This window comes from Triticum aestivum, chromosome 7D (assembly GCF_018294505.1).
Source record: "Triticum aestivum cultivar Chinese Spring chromosome 7D, IWGSC CS RefSeq v2.1, whole genome shotgun sequence".
Classification (NCBI taxonomy): domain Eukaryota; kingdom Viridiplantae; phylum Streptophyta; class Magnoliopsida; order Poales; family Poaceae; genus Triticum; species Triticum aestivum.
Window position 1 is genome coordinate 3103528 of NC_057814.1, and position 15867 is coordinate 3119394.

General features: G+C 46.6%; 2 long non-coding RNA genes across 2 annotated transcripts; both read left to right on the forward strand.

Annotated features, from left to right (window-relative positions):
- Positions 1 to 3889: 3889 nt before the first annotated feature.
- Positions 3890 to 5750, forward strand: LOC123164573 (uncharacterized). Its single transcript, XR_006482506.1, has 4 exons — positions 3890 to 3923; positions 4579 to 4687; positions 5299 to 5367; positions 5640 to 5750. It is a non-coding gene; the product is annotated as an uncharacterized lncRNA (long non-coding RNA).
- Positions 5751 to 6724: 974 nt separating this feature from the next.
- LOC123169881 (uncharacterized) lies at positions 6725 to 7210 on the forward strand. Its single transcript, XR_006484973.1, has 3 exons — positions 6725 to 6780; positions 6911 to 7014; positions 7188 to 7210. It is a non-coding gene; the product is annotated as an uncharacterized lncRNA (long non-coding RNA).
- The last annotated feature ends 8657 nt before the right edge of the window (positions 7211 to 15867 follow it).

Consider the following 15867-nt stretch of genomic DNA (forward strand, 5'->3'; position numbering starts at 1 on the left):
GAGGTGCATCTGTCACCGTACATCCATTGCCGGTTCATCTGCGTGCATTATATATAATTAAGTGTGGCAAAAACCATTATAGAACATCATGAATAGAGAAAGTGACCAAATTAATAGAAGTTCATCATCACATTAAAACCAAATTAATATAACATCATTTGTTTCTCTCAGAAAGAAGATAAGAACAAGAGGCTCACCACGGTGGTGCTGGCGACGAGATCGGCGCGGGCGATCGATGGAGGTGAGGATGGGGACGGGACAGGACGGACTGCCAAACCTAGACAAATCTTGAGGAAAATGGAGTTTGGACAAGGAGCTTCGAGAGAAGAAAGCTTAAGTGTGGCTTGGGCGTTTCATCAAACAACTCATGTGCATAGGAGGTGAGCTAGAGCATCACAAAGCTCTCCCACGGCCGGTCAAAAAAACAAAGCAGTGAACTGCTCTGCTTGCGGGCAAGGGATATTTATAGGCCTCTCTTTAGTCCCGGTTTGTGACTAAAACCGGGACTAAAGGACCACATTTGGTCCCGGTTCCGGACACAAACCGGGACTAAAGGTTGTGGGCCAGGAGCGAGGCCCATTGATCCCAGTTCGTGTCTGGAACCGGGACCAAAGGGGTCAGACGAACCGGCATCAATGGCCCCCGAGGCCCTGCCGACCCCCTGGCCTCACGAACCGGGACTAATGCGCCCATTGATCTCGGTTCGTAAGTGAACCGGGATTAATACCCTCTTCAGGTCTGGACCGACGCCCTGTTTTCTACTAGTGTTCGTCAACCTAGCAAACGAAGCCGGTAGTTGAGACGATGAGAACCCCCTTAGCTGGAACACTATCACCGCCTTGCTGGAAAGATCATACGGGAAACAAGGAGCTCGGGTTACCCAGGTATAGGCCCTTAAAGTGGAGGTAAAACCCTACTCCATCTAGTATTGTATTGATGCATAGGGGTGTACGGAGTACAATGGCCATCAATGGGTCAGATTGTAGGTGCCCAATCGACTAGCCCAGCCTCATCTTATAAAGGACGCTGAGGCCCAGGTTTACAAATGTCCAAGTTGGCTAAGGTGGTGGAGGAGTCCTCCACACATGCCAACTTCCTTGTATTGGACATCAAGTTATTCAGATCCTTACTTCTAGAGGTCCCACAGGCCAGACTGACGGCCCGAGGAGGAAACCGACATAGGGGGCCATGGGTCAGCTTCTGGTATGGTGAGGCACCTGTAGAACGTAACACCATGAGTAGACAACCGACTGGTCTTTGACCTCGGCTAGTTTTGGCTAGGCCGATGTGGGCGCGTCGTCTTCTATAAGCTTGACGAATTCTTGACCAGTTCTTATATCTCCCTGGAAAATAATTGCCGAGCTCCTTGAGCTCGCATGGTTCTTTGACGTAGGCCATGCCAATTGAGTGGCGGCCTCTTCCGATCTTGAGTTGTTGATGTTGATGCCCGGCCAATGCGAAGATACACTAGTATCATACGTATGATACTAGTGTATGATTCTACGTTGGTAGTGCATAGTATCATAGAGTAAAATCATATGTTGTGTCATTTATTGCCAGGTATGATACATAGTAGGGTAGAATTTATTATGATATAGTATGATAAGAGCATCTTCGACGGCGACCCGTAAATTTTCTCCCGCATACGTCCGCGGACAGGGGGACCAGTCAGCGGACACGAATGCGGGAGGCCGCCATCCAAACGTAGCCGCATACATTTAAAACTCTTTCTCAACAAACTGGATGAAATTCATGTTGGGTTAAGCTAGGTGCATCGGCTGCAATATAATTTTTTTCCTATGCGCAAATCAACCAGGAACATGCTACGGGAGATGGATGACGGATCGTTACCACTCGACACGCAGTGGCGTCCAATGGAAGTAGAGTTGAGACAGCGCCTCTCCAGAGTCATCTTCTCATCGATCTCCCACGTGGACGACTGGATCCAACAAACAGGTTCGCTAGAGTGGCACAAGTGCATCACCTCTAACAGTATCCGTGCATGCAGGAGTAATACCGTGGCTCGTGCATTTCATCAAACACCTCATGTGCATAGGAGGTGAGCTAGAGCATCACAAAGCTCTCCCGCGTCCGGTCAAAAAACAAAGCAGTGAACTGCTCTGCTTGCAGGCAAGGGATATATATAGGCCTCTCTTTGGTCCTGATTTGTGACTAAAACCGGGACTAAAGGACCACATTTGGTCCCGGTTCCAGACACAAACTGGGACTAAAGGTTGTGGGCCAGGAGCGAGGCCCATTGATACCAGTTCGTGTCTGGAACCGGGACCAAAGGGGTCAGACGAACCGGGATCAATGGCCCCCGAGGCCCGGCCTCTCACGAACCGAGACTAATGCGCCCATTGATCCCGGTTCGTAGGTGAACCGGGACTAATACCCTCTTCAGGTCTGGACTGAAGCCCTGTTTTCTACTAATGTTCGTCAACCTAGGACACGAAGCCGGTAGTTGACATGATGAGAACCCCCTTAGCTGGAACACTGTCACCGCCTTAGCTACGTCAGCGAGAAACTCTTGATCACTATTCTCTGGAACCTGAATATGGGGAGGAACGATGGTGATGTATGTGTTCCGACGTTGCTGCATGTATGCACATACCTGTCGTGGCTCCGCCCACTTGTAAAATCACGGATAGTGGATTTGAGATCTGTAGCTAGAAGTATGCTACAACATATGTTACATCCAGAATCCAGAAATAAGAGAGGAGTGTTCCACCGAGCTCTCACAGCGATCAGGCACTCTCGGCCGTCCGATCAGTTTGCTTGATGCGATTCTGGGCATTGGATCGAGAGGTGGAAGGAGCTGGGCCGTCGGTCAAAGATGAGCTCCTGTAGGAATGAATAGTTGCCGCCCGCTGTAAAGTATAGCTGGCCAAACGGGCCGTGCTAACTGGGCCGGCCCGGTAGCACGCAGGAATGGCACGGCCCAGGCACGGCACGGCCCGAGCTAAACGGGCTAGGCCCGGCACGCGGCACGCCATGGGCCATGCCTGGGCCTGGAGGCTGGGCACGCGGGCCGGCACGGCACGGCCCGTTTAATTTTTTTTCAGAAAGTTATATATATATATGACCTAAATTACAGCCCAACAGGCTAAAATTCAGATAGGCCAGTGTGCTAAACGTGCCACGGGCCGGCCCGTTTAATAATCAGGCCGTGCCTGGGCCAGAGAGCCACACCCGTGGGCCGGCACGCCACGGCCCTGCTATTAAACGTGCCACGGCGGGCCGTGCCGGGCCAGGCACGATTAGCACGGGCGGGCCGTGCCGGGCCGGCCCGTTTGGCCAGGTCTGTTGTAAAGATCCCATGCCACCGCGCGTAAATTCTGTGCCCCGCCGTGGGTATTCTCGTCATTTCATACACGGACATATAAAGGCCGTGGCCCCCGTGGAGAGAAAACCTAGCCGCCTCGCGCACTCGCGCGTCCACCTCGTCCTCTTCCTCCCGCTCGCCTCTCTCTTTCTCCCTCCCTCATAACCCTAGCCTCGCTCCCGCCTCCCTGCCCTGCTGCCGTCCAAATCCAACCCCACGCCGCCGCCATCTCCTTCGCCTAGCAGGCCGCCGCCGCCCCGCCGTCTCCTCGACCCAGCCGACCACCCCGGCGCGGCCACCGTCGATGGCGAGGAGGAGGAGCGTGGTGGGAAGGAGGAGGACAGCCAGGGGAGGAAGGACGGCATCAACGTCTCGTCTCTGTCTAGGTTCGCATCTCTCTCTCTCTCTCTCTCTCTCTCTCTCTCATAGGTCCCCTTCTTAGATCGACTCTCCCTGTCAGATCCTCCTGTACCCAACACCAGATGGAGAGAGGGATGTTTGGAAGGAGATGGGAGGAACAGAAGAAGGGAAGGAGAAGCTATGCCACATCCATCCCGTCCACTGCATCGTGCGCGGCTACCGGTTGGGTTCTGGATCGGTGAGCGCCCTGTCCACTTCCCCATCCCCCTCTCTCTTTTGTGGGTTTACCTATTCATCCGCTCAAGATCTATTCGATTAAATACGTTGATCTGTTCGTCCTCTCGGCTCAGGAAGCAACTCATTTTGGATGAGAACAATATATAATTTTGTGACTTGGTCAGATCTCAGGTTGTCCTTTCTGCTTCTATCTGATTGTGTATAGGTAGTTGGCTGTGTTTTGGGTACTAATATGGTTTAGTTAAGTTCATATTTTTGGTTAATGCCAGATTTAATTGGAGGTTTAGTTCGGTTAAAAAGATGATGCCATGTGACATTCAGTATTTATGTCCATATTACAGATCATATGCAAATAAACTATTTAAATGGACACTGCAGTTCACACACTCTCTCTCTCTGATGTTAACTCTATTCTGTTGGATAAAAGTAACAGAGGCAGCATGTATGCTGCATTGAGTTACTTTTTTATTTATAAAATGAATTATTTATGTATTCTCCAGTAAGTTTTATGTTGGAAATATTGTGGAAAGAGTACATAAAAATGAGCCATGAATCAATAGGTATGCACACTCTGTGGTACAGTAAAGACAAATCTTTTACGTCAAGACAAAATGGCTTAATTTACTTAGGTCAATTATTGGAATTGTTTTTTGTAGGGTACTAGGATTGGTGATTTGAGTGGCTAATTTCGAGAGTGGTGTTGACAGCGAGAGGCGTCTATGATAATGGAGGCAGCGACAAGCACAAATATGCTCTAGCTTTGAGGTACAAATATGTTCTGAACTTATATTAGAGCTTCACGTATCATTATGTCGCGAGTCACCAAAAAAACTGCATTGCAAAACTGTATGCTTTTCTTTCGACCGTATGACATCTTAATCCTTTTAGGTTGGCATGAAACTCTACGAGTGGATTTTTATTATTGTGTTGAGACATGCTTTGATTTCTATTAATTGCCCAATATTTGATGTCATATTTTCTTTAGATGCATCACTTACAGTTATCCTCTGATTTCTATTAATTGGCCAACATTTTTTCTGGAGTCATAATTCTGTTATAGCATCCCCTTGCCTTCTTTGCTTTGAAAAACACCGTTGATCATAAGCTGATTGCAGCAGCAGGGTTGGGAACTTTAAGCATACCTAGGATATTTATATTTTAGTTGGCAAATAGTTATGCCAATTTTGTGATTTATCTATTATCTATTTCTTTCACCTTTGAACACTTTGAATATACTAGCCCATATTGTTCATTACTTTGTAAGGTTAACTTTTGTAGGAACACTGATTTGCAAGGTTAACTTTCTAGCAGTTTGGTGTGTTCCATTTTATGGAGATCTCTCTCGGAAACTTATTCTTCCTATCTTTGTTTTTAAGGGGTGTAGAAGCTAGAGAGAACTGATTATGTGAGGATACAACCCTTGAAAGCTATGGATATTCCTACAGGTAAACAAGTGAAATATTTGTTGTTGGTTACTCAGTTAGTGAATATGTCCGAAAATACTCATAGAAGATGAGTAAGATCTGCATTTGACACACCAAATATGTTATTTAGCATAAGCTCTTCCAATCTGCTAGATTATGTTGGTTACTTAACTTTGTTATTAGGTTTGTAGATATTACGATTTTCAATTTGTGAACTGCATGCCCGTACTGTTATGACGTGTGTGTTGGGAACTGCATGCCCGTATTGTTAACATCTCTAATCCATTTTTCAGATACACTGCTGGTATTGTTCCGCAATCTGTTTACACGTCAGGGAAGTCGGTTTTCTGCCGTCCTGCTGCTCATCTACACTAATTTTCCTCTATGGATGTGGTTCGTGTTTGTTGGTGGATCCAAAAGTCATCGCCGCCTACTGGTGATCTTGAGTCTTGACTGTCGGATTGCTGGTTGCTGTTATAGCTTGTTGTTTTTAACAGTTACTAAGTGTTTTCTTTGCTCGCCGCAGATATGCAGACCTGTTTGTGTCCCTCAACATACAGAAGAAATTCATCCCAAGCTTCAAGACTCTAGGGTCAATTCCATAGAAGGCAACTTCCTTTGATATTGGTATTGTTCAATTTTGTTTTTCCGGCTTCTGGTTGCTATTATAGCTTGTTGTTTTTAACGGTTACTAAAGATATGTTCAAATTCATACCAGCACTCCAATAGCTATTGCTTGAAATCTGTTTTCTACCTATGGTTATTAAGTATATATACCTATAAAGTGTCCTTTATTGCTTCTTAAATTCTGGGTAGTCTGCTACGCAATGATGGCATTGGCAGATTTCGTTGCAGTATTGAAATGTAAATATATTGAACAGATCAAATGGCAAGATTAGTTAGCTTTCTTCCTGATTACGTTTTCTCTTCCATTTTCAATGCTATGTCTACCACGCATTCTCATGTCCATGGTGCCTTTTTTGTTTGATGTGAAGTAAATTTCCACACGGGGTGGGGCGACGAGGTTGTGGCAACTTGGCGGCATGGCTGCCGATTAGCCAAGCAAGACCTACTCTCTCTACACCTCCGCATGGTTGCCTGCTGCTGCAATCAACTTCTCTATCATTGTTGGAATGGGTCGGAGATAAAAACTGCAAGTCTCCTTGCGCATAATCTCTTTTCTTTTGAAGCACATTTCCGATTTGAGCTAAGTGACAGTTTGATTGATATTGGCGTGATGGCTAAGGTCGAGGCTGCCACGTACTAGACCACCATCGCGCCCAACGTCGAGGAGTGCGGCAGCACCGTGGCCAGGGCCATAGCGTCTGGTGCCGAGAACTTGGCTAAGGGGATCCTGTGGTGCGGGGTGATAACCGTGAGCAGGCTCCACCGGGCGAACGAGGTCAGCCCGGAGATGCTTGGGCATATCAAAATGTAGTGCTTTCTTTCTCAGTTTTCACATCAAATGTGTTCCTAATTTGCAGTCAAGCAAACTTATTCAGTAGGATTTGTGATGCATAAATCAGTAAATGATTTTGGGTTAATCCTGGTTGTGCTGGTGCAGGCTTCATGTGCGTATATGTGACTATTTGCTTATGATGAACTTGAAGACAGTCGTTAAGGTATTCATGGTGGAGGGAAAGGTTGATGCTGGTCTTGGTCCTATTTGTAAGTTTCTCACACTACTCTTTTTATTAATGCATGATTCCTTACGAAATGGTAACACTATCTCTATTATAAACTGAACACTAATGAGAATTGTACTTAATACTTCTGTGAGGACCACTTTTCTCAGCAGTTTTCCTTATAATGTTTGCTTTCATTTCCAATGGACTGGTCAGATGCAACCTGCGTGGAATTCAAGAAGGGCATTTCGAACAAAGAAATCAGCTGGTTAGAACACTGGTTATGTCCCTTTGCCCTTTGCATAGTAGCGAGTACTCTGTAGTTTACCCATTTGAAAAATACTTATTCAAATCCATGGAAAATGTTCTATTCATGCACTGTTGATTGTAGCTGTAAGATGCTAAGATAGGAACGATGATGTAGGTTTATCCCTCCCATCAGATTTGTTCCTACAACCGAATCTCCATGATCCTATACTGCTTCTCTCTAATTGTTCCTACAAATGAATCATCCATCTAATTATTGCATCTAAGTACAACTGTCTTTGTCAGTTGCATAATGTCCATCATAATGTTGCGAAGACTACTGCCCTGATCCTAAGAGCCTACTGACATTTCACCAAAACCTGTTATAGTTTTTTTATCAGCAGCAGATACTTGATTAATTTGCCTTTATAATTCCAAGTACATGACCATACTGATCCTTCTATTTTAGATGTAGCAAAACACACGTTCGTAATTGATGCACCTAGGCTCAGCTTCTCTACATTGATATGAAGGCCTGGAGCGTGTTTGTTTTGTTTTCAACTCGAGGCGATCAAGTAGGCCCATATAGACACAGTAAAAGTTTGATCTGAATGCCTGGAGCGTGTTTGTTTTGTTTTCAACTCGAGGCAATCAGGTTTAGTCCCAGGCTCCTTGCTACTGTAGCTGATGGGGAACACTGCTATGGCTGCTGCACGGTGGCGGGGTTTGGGCATGCCGCTGGTGCTCCTTCAGATTGGTGTGGATGCCTGTGCTCGAAATCTGCTGTATCTATGGGTTCCCAGGTTCTTCCCTTCCTCTCTGGTGGCCGGGGAAGGCATACTTTTCTTAATTGATCTAGGTGTTGTCAAATACTTCAGGTTTTTATGCCCCATTGTATAGAGTGCATTTTGGATGATTAATCTGGAGCAGATATAACATGTAGATGTTGTTTAACATAAATCAAAGATTGAGATGACAAATATTAAAAATATGAGAAGCTATAAAATTGGCGTGTTGACTGTGGTTTGTTTTGCAGGTCCCCTTGCTAATTTTTACAGTGAGCTAGCATTCTGGAACTTTGGGTAAGATAACTTTTCCAGTGCTTTTTGGCATACCTATGTACAAACCTTTCTTTTTGTTCTCATGTTGCTTAATTTCTCATTCATGGACAGGGGAGGATCCTCACCGGAGCCTCCCACTAGTAGGAAAAGGGGCATTTACCCCGGTTTGTAAGGGCCTTTTGTCCCGGTTTTTGAACGGGGACTAAAGGATCGTTACTAAAGCCCTAACCCTTTAGTCTCGGTTCTTACACGAACCGGGACAGAAGGTCCTCCACGTGGCCGCTGCTGCCAGCCCAGGCAGGGGGGCCTTTGGTCCCGGTTGGTGCCAACAACTGGAACCAATAGGCAGTGCCTTTTGTCCCGGTTGGTGTCACCAACCGGGACCAATAGGCATCCACGCGTCACCAGCTGGCAGGAGCTGAGTTTTTGTTTTTTTTTGAAAGGGGGTGGTTTAGGGGTTTTGGGGGGTTAATTTAGGTGTTTCATATATTATGTTAGCTAGCTAATTAATAGAGAGAAGTGTCCTCTCTTATCTCCGTGCTTGGTCGACGCTACCTACTATATACGTATGGAGAGGACTAGACACGCTAGCTACTAATCAAATGAAGGAAACAGAAAATCGTCATGAACATATGCATACAGAGAGAAGTGATATCGACCACCTCTCCTTCTCCGAGAGATTGGTCGAACAACAAGTTCTCGTATATCTATCCGACACTACCGGCTAAATATATACAATAATTATCTCTTACAATACAATCTCCTAATTAAATTGTAGGAACACAGGGTCCACATAGTATTCTCCGTTTTCATCGATCACGTGGTCAAGGAAGAATGCCGCCAATTCCTCTTGAATTCCTCGCATACGATCCGGTGCTAGGAGTTCATCCCGCTTCCGAAACATCTAATTTGAAGAAGGGGGTCAATACATATATATATATGAATAAATGAAACTCAACACAAATGATGGTAATAAAATAAAATTGTGAATATTATTGCTTACGCACTTCATATTGTTCTTCAGTGTAGCCCCGCTCACAGGTCGTGTAGCGGATGGACTCGCAAACGTAGTATCCACAGTAATTATTCCCGGCTTCCTGCCACAACCACTTTACAAGAAATAGAGGTCAATCAAACTGATAAGTAAGCATGCTAAATGGTATTGATGAAACTAGTGCTTGAATCACTAGGAGATGCGCGGAACATGCTACTATAGTACTTACTTTCGGGTGTTTAAATTGCAGCTTCTTCGGCAGTTCCGGAGCTTTTGTGCTGAATTTTCTCCAAACCCTGCCAGATAAAGAAAACAATTACTTGATATCAGGAAATGAACAAAGTTGCTGATATGGTGGATAATGATCGATTTAACTTACTTCTCGAGCATTTGAGTCATGTTCGCATAGTCCTGGGGATCTTTTCGTCTCGAGTCTAAGACGGTTACTAATCCCTGCTCAAGCTTAATCTCTAGGAGAATATAGTGGAAGCTGCGCATGCATGCATAAGTCATCAATTACATTACCATAACCTGGACTAATAAGGGAAACCGAATATGCACAAGACAGTAACACTCACTTGAAGTTGTAAGGAAAGAGTATTATATCTTTGTTTTGATTTAATACCAACGATCGTAGCAAGTTGGCCTCGGCTTCTTTGGGATGTTTTTTCAACCGTATATGCATCTATGAGATTTGTGTTAATGAACCCAATATCACCGATTTGTCTTTTCTTCAATTCGGCGATCTTCAATCTGCATAATATAGTGAGGATAATTATAAATACGTGCAATGAAAGAGTTGACCTATATAAAGAGACTTAATGACAGAAGTAGTACTACTTACAGACAGTAGCAAGTGATCGTTGTTTTATCGAGGGCCTTTTGATTGTAAAACTGGAAGAAATCCTCAAATGGAACATTCAGCAGATCAATTCCAATGAGGTCATGCTCCGGTTTAACTCTCAGCGTCAAAGTATTCATCCCATCAGACTCTCTGCAGGTTTTCATGTACCAATCATGTAGTCTTCGCATCATCGTTGTTAGAGATCTTTCATCTTTGACGAGAGGCTTCCCGTAATGGTATTTGTGTTCGTCGACCTCCATGATTTCGTAATGTACATCGTCGGGCAGGTAATCTCCAAGATTGCTATAACCGGCCACCATCCTCGGATCATTAGTGACGATGTCTTTTGACACCTTGAGCGGGGGGCACGATTGGTTCGCTTGTTCGCCGAGCTGGGCAATTTTTTTCCCAGCTCATCGTTCTTTTAACCTCTTATCACTGACAGTACTTCCCGACCGCTCCGCTTCGGCATATGTCTTTGCAAGAATGCGCTCATAGTTGCCTCTTGGCTGAGACTTGGGTGGTTTTGTCAGGGCAGCCAGAGTGCGCTTTGCTTTCACCGGATCTACCTTCTCCTCCGGAGGTGGATGTTTCTTTGCTTTCACCCCTTCAAAGAAGTTTGTCACTTCGGCTCGCACGATCTCCCTGGTTTTCTCCTCGGTCCTCTCGTATGGTAACTTCTCTGGGGTCTTCAGAGAAGGACCGATTCTGTATTGCCTCCCGCCTCTGGCAGCTGTACTGCTAGACGCCGGCAGAGCAGACGGAGCGGCTGCGGCTATCTTCTTTCCTTGCTTACGAGGCGGAGGAGAAGGACTACGACGCGCCGGAGCTGCCGGAGCGGCGGCGGGTCTCTTCCGCCCTTGCTGACGAGGCGGAGAAGGAGGAGGCTGGCTGCTCTGGCGCGCCGGCGCAGGCGGAGAAGGAGGCGGAGTGCCGCCACGTGCCGGAGAAGGAGGCTGAGTGCCCTAATCACTCGCCGGAGGAGGAGGCGGAGGAGGAGGCAGAGTGCCGCCACGCGCCGGAGAAGGAGGCTGATCAGTGCCCTGATCACTCGCCGGAGGAGGAGGCGGAGGAGGAGGCGGAGTGCCCTTACTCGCCGGAGCCGTCCAGTTCGGAAGGTTGATGAGCTCCTTCGGCCATAGGCATGGAGTCTTCAGAGCTGAATCCAGCCGAGTCTCCCCTTCACCGGTAGGATGGTCAAGCTGGAGGTCCTCAAATCCCTTCGTTATTTCATCCACCATCACCTTAGCATATCCTTCTGGAATCGGCCGGCAGTGGTAGGTTGCGCCGGGTTCAGGAGGTAAAACAGAGCCAACAGCCGCCTTGACTTTGAAGTTCTGCCATTGCGCCATAAGGTGGCAATGTTGAGACTCCGTGATAGCATCCACGGGGTAGCTAGCAGGAGCCGTCAAGACATGCTCCGGCTGAAGCAGCTCGGTGGAAGCCACGCTGCTTCTCCGCTGAGATGGCGGTGTAGCTGAGGGGGTAGTTTCGGCATGTCGATTGCCGTCTCGTTCCTCTAGCGCTTGAACCTTTTCGTGCAGCTTCTGAATTTGGATCTGCTCCACTTTTTTCCTCCTCTCCTGGCTTTTGTAACCGCCCGCGTCCGGAAAACCAGCCTTCCACGGAACGGAGCCTGGCGTGCCTCGTGTCCGTCCAGGGTGCTCAGGATTCCCGAGGGCCATTGTGAGCTCGTCCTTCTCTCTGTCGGGAACGAACGTCCCGTCCTGCGCTGCATCGATATATTGCTGAATCTTCTTGACTGGTATTCTCAAAAGCTCGTTCGTCCAAACGCACCTCCCTGATACAGGGTCCAAGGTTCCGCCAGCCCCGAAGAACCAAGTCTGGCAACGGTCTGTCCAGTTCATTGTCTGTGGTTCGATCCCTTTTTCAAGCAGATCATTCTCAGCCTTGGCCCACTTAGGCCGGGCTTTGAGGTAGCCACCTGACCCCGTGCGATGGTGAAGCTTCTTCTTCGCAGCATTCTTCTTGTTTGTCGCTGACATCTTCTTACTCTTTTCCGATGTCTTGTGGGCCACAAATGCGGGCCAGTGATCTCTGATCTTCTCATACCGGCCGATGAATTCTAGTGTCTCTTCTTTGTCGACAAACATTTTCAGCTCATTCTTCCACCTCCTGAATAGGTCGGCCATCTTCTTAAGAGCATGAGACTTGATTAATTGCTCTTTAACTGGCTTCTCCGGATCCTCCTCTGGCGGTAGGGTGAAATTTGCCTTCAGCTCAGTCCAAAGATCATCTTTCTGCATATCATTGACATAAGACACCTCAGGGTCTTCCTTCTTAGGCTTATACCATTGGTGGATGCTGATTGGGATCTTGTCCCTAACTAGATGTAACGCCCACGATGCGGCTATATCTCCCACGTGTCGAGGCACGACTTAGAGGCATAACCGCATAGTGGTTTTGTCGCAAGAAGGATCATCTTCACACAATCCCATGTAATGAACAAGAATGGGATAAAGAGTTGGCTTACAATCGCCACTTCACACAATAGATAAATATAATTCATACATCATCCAAAATACACACATAGATCGACTACGGTCAAGGTCCAAATGAAAATAAGATAACCCCAAATGCTAGATCCCCGATCGTCCCAACTGGGCTCCACTACTGATCATCAGGAAAAGAAACATAGTAACGACGACGTTCCTCATCGAACTCCCACTTGAGATCGATCCCATCATCTGCACTGGCATCATCGGCACCTGCAACTGTTTTGGTAGAATCTGTGAGTCACGAGGACTCGACAATCTCACACCCGCGAGATCAAGACTATTTAAGCCTATAGGAAAGGATGGTGTAATGAGGTGGAGCTGCAGCGGTGAATAGCATACATGGTGGCTAACATACGCAAAAGAGAGCGAGAAGAGAAGCAACGGAACGGTCGTCAACTAGCAATGACCAAGAAGTGATCCTGAACTCCTACTTACGTCATACATAACTCAGACCGTGTTCACTTCCCGGACTCCGCCGAGAAGAGACCATCACGGCTACACACGCAGTTGATGTATTTTAATTGGGTCAAGTGACAAGTTCTCTACAACCGGACATTAACAAATTCCCATGTGCCTCATAACCGCGGGCACGGCTTTCGAAAGATAATACCCTGCAGGGGTGTCCCAACTTAGCCCATCATAAGCTCTCACGGTCAACGAAGGATAAACCTTCTCCCGGAAAGACCCGATCAGTCTCGGAATCCCGGTTTACAAGACATTTCGACAATGGTAAAACAAGACCAGCAAAGCCACCCAGATGTGCCGACAAATCCCGATAGGAGCTGCACATATCTCGTTCTCAGGGCACACCGGATGAGCCAGACGTCGGGTTGGCATAGACCCTGGTTGCCCAGGGGGCACCGGACATCGCTCAGTTTGGGCCAGCACTCGAAGGAGCACTGGTCCGGGGGTTTAAAATAAAGATGACCCTCGGGCTCGCGAAAACCCGGGGGAAAAGGCTTAGGTGGCAAATGGTAAAACAAAAGTTGGGCCTTGCTGGAGGAGTTTTATTCAAGGTGAACTGTCAAGGGGGTCCCATAAATCACCCAACCGCGTAAGGAACGCAAACTCAAGGAACATAATCCCGATATAACAGAAACTAGGGCGGCAAGAGTGGAACAAAACACCAGGCATAAGGCCGAGCCTTCCACCCTTTACCAAATATATAGATGCATTAATTAAATAAGAGATATTGTGATATCCCAACATATCCATGTTCCGACATGGAACAAACTTCAACTTCACCTGCAACTAGCAACGCTATAAGAAGGGCTGAGCAAAAGCGGTTACTTAGCCAAACAACGGTTTGCTAGGAAAGGATGGTTAGAGGCTGACATGGCAATATGGGTGGCATGATATAGCAAGTGATAGGTAGCGCAGCATGGCAATAGAGCGAACAACTAGCAAAGCAAAGATAGAAGTGATTTCGAGGGTGGTCATCTTGCCTGCAAGATTCTCAGAGTTGCCGAAAGCTTGATCCTCGTAAGCGTGCTCAACAGGTTCCTCGTTCACGAATTCATCTCCCGGCTCTACCCAAGACAAGAACACAAGCAACGGAACCACAATCAATCACGAGAAATGCACAAGCAACATGATGCAAAACATGTATGATATGCGAGATATGATATGCGATGCATATGCGTGCTCCGGAAGAAAAATGATGAACAAGGCAGTAACTTGGAAAACCAAGCATGCCACTGGAAAGATGAGATGATTTCGGTCGAAATCGATATAAAGATCACCGGAAACGGATGCACGGTTTGCAAATGGCAAGCAAAACAAGAATGACACGAATATGTGATTAACAGCATGATAGCACTTAGAGTGCAACAAACAACAATGCTACAACACTCCAACATAGTAACAAAGCATATGGCAGTAATCTACAGGAGATGCTTGACAAAAGATGAACACTGAGCTACGGCTAGATCACAACATATCAAGCTCAAATAAGCATGGCAAAAGTGCAAAAGATAACAGGTTCACAGACAGTGAAATTACTGGACATGGCAGAAAACAGCATTAGGTAGCAATGTTCCGAGCAGGAACTTAACATGGCAAAACAAGGCATGACAGTATTCTACTAAATGCATATGAAAAAAGTCCCTTACTGACCATAAGCCCAAAAGGACCAGAAGATATGATGGCACCCATGTAAACATAGCAAGTTTCGTTAACAGGTTTCAGACTTAGCAGAAAACAGAGCATGGCAGAAACAATAATATGAAGGCATATTGGTGAGCTTGATGCACTCACCATAAAGCAATGCATGATAAAACAAGCATACTTACAGCAAGATGGTATGTTTATGAAGCTATTCATGGCAAGAACAAAAGCATAGCATGTAAGGATCAACTACAACAAGCTTGGCAAAAATGAATATCATGTTAAGAATCTGCCAGAAATATTTTATAGCAAAAGTAGAGCAAGATTGAGTCATTCTATGGCACTCCATAATTGCAACCAAGGGCAGGATTGGATCAACTACAACAATATCTACACAAGAACCTTACTGAACATCTCCAAAATATGCATCAATCTCTCTGTAGCATCAAGTTTATATGGCAACAAAATAATAGCAGACAAGGACTTGGAGAAATCACCAAGTCCCTGAAATCAGAAACATTACGGGGCCTACTTTTCATGCTTGTGCTAGTCACCACAGAGATCACAAAAAATACATGGCATACACCCTTGGAAAGATGGCATGGCATATAACAAAACACATGTAGAGCTCATGCCCATAAGATGCACAGATTAAATGATACAAAAATGACAAATCTCCAAGTTCTGCTAAGAACCAGAAGATAACAGCAACTAGCACTCTTGCAACAGAGATTTGGGCATTAAGATGGCCTCTAATGAACACGGTGCAATTGAACAAAATGTAGAGCATCACGAGGCGAACAATTTTACATATTACACGCGTGAAACGGAGTTATATGCAGAGAGTTATGCAATGTTGAAAAATGCATCAGAACGTGAAAGTTTCCAGACTTGGTGAAATTTTGAGGGGGGGCTCGGGGTCAACCTGTTGACCGGATCTAGATCGCGATCGGGGCCGCTAGGGTTCGGGCGCACGGTGGCCGGAGCCTCTCGGCGGAGAAGAGGCCGCGGACGGCGTTGGAGGTGCGGGACGAGGAGGAGGACGGCGAGGACGGGGAGGACCACGCCGGCGACGGGCGGCGCGGCAGGTCACGGCGGCGACCAGGGTCGGGCGACGTGGCAAGTC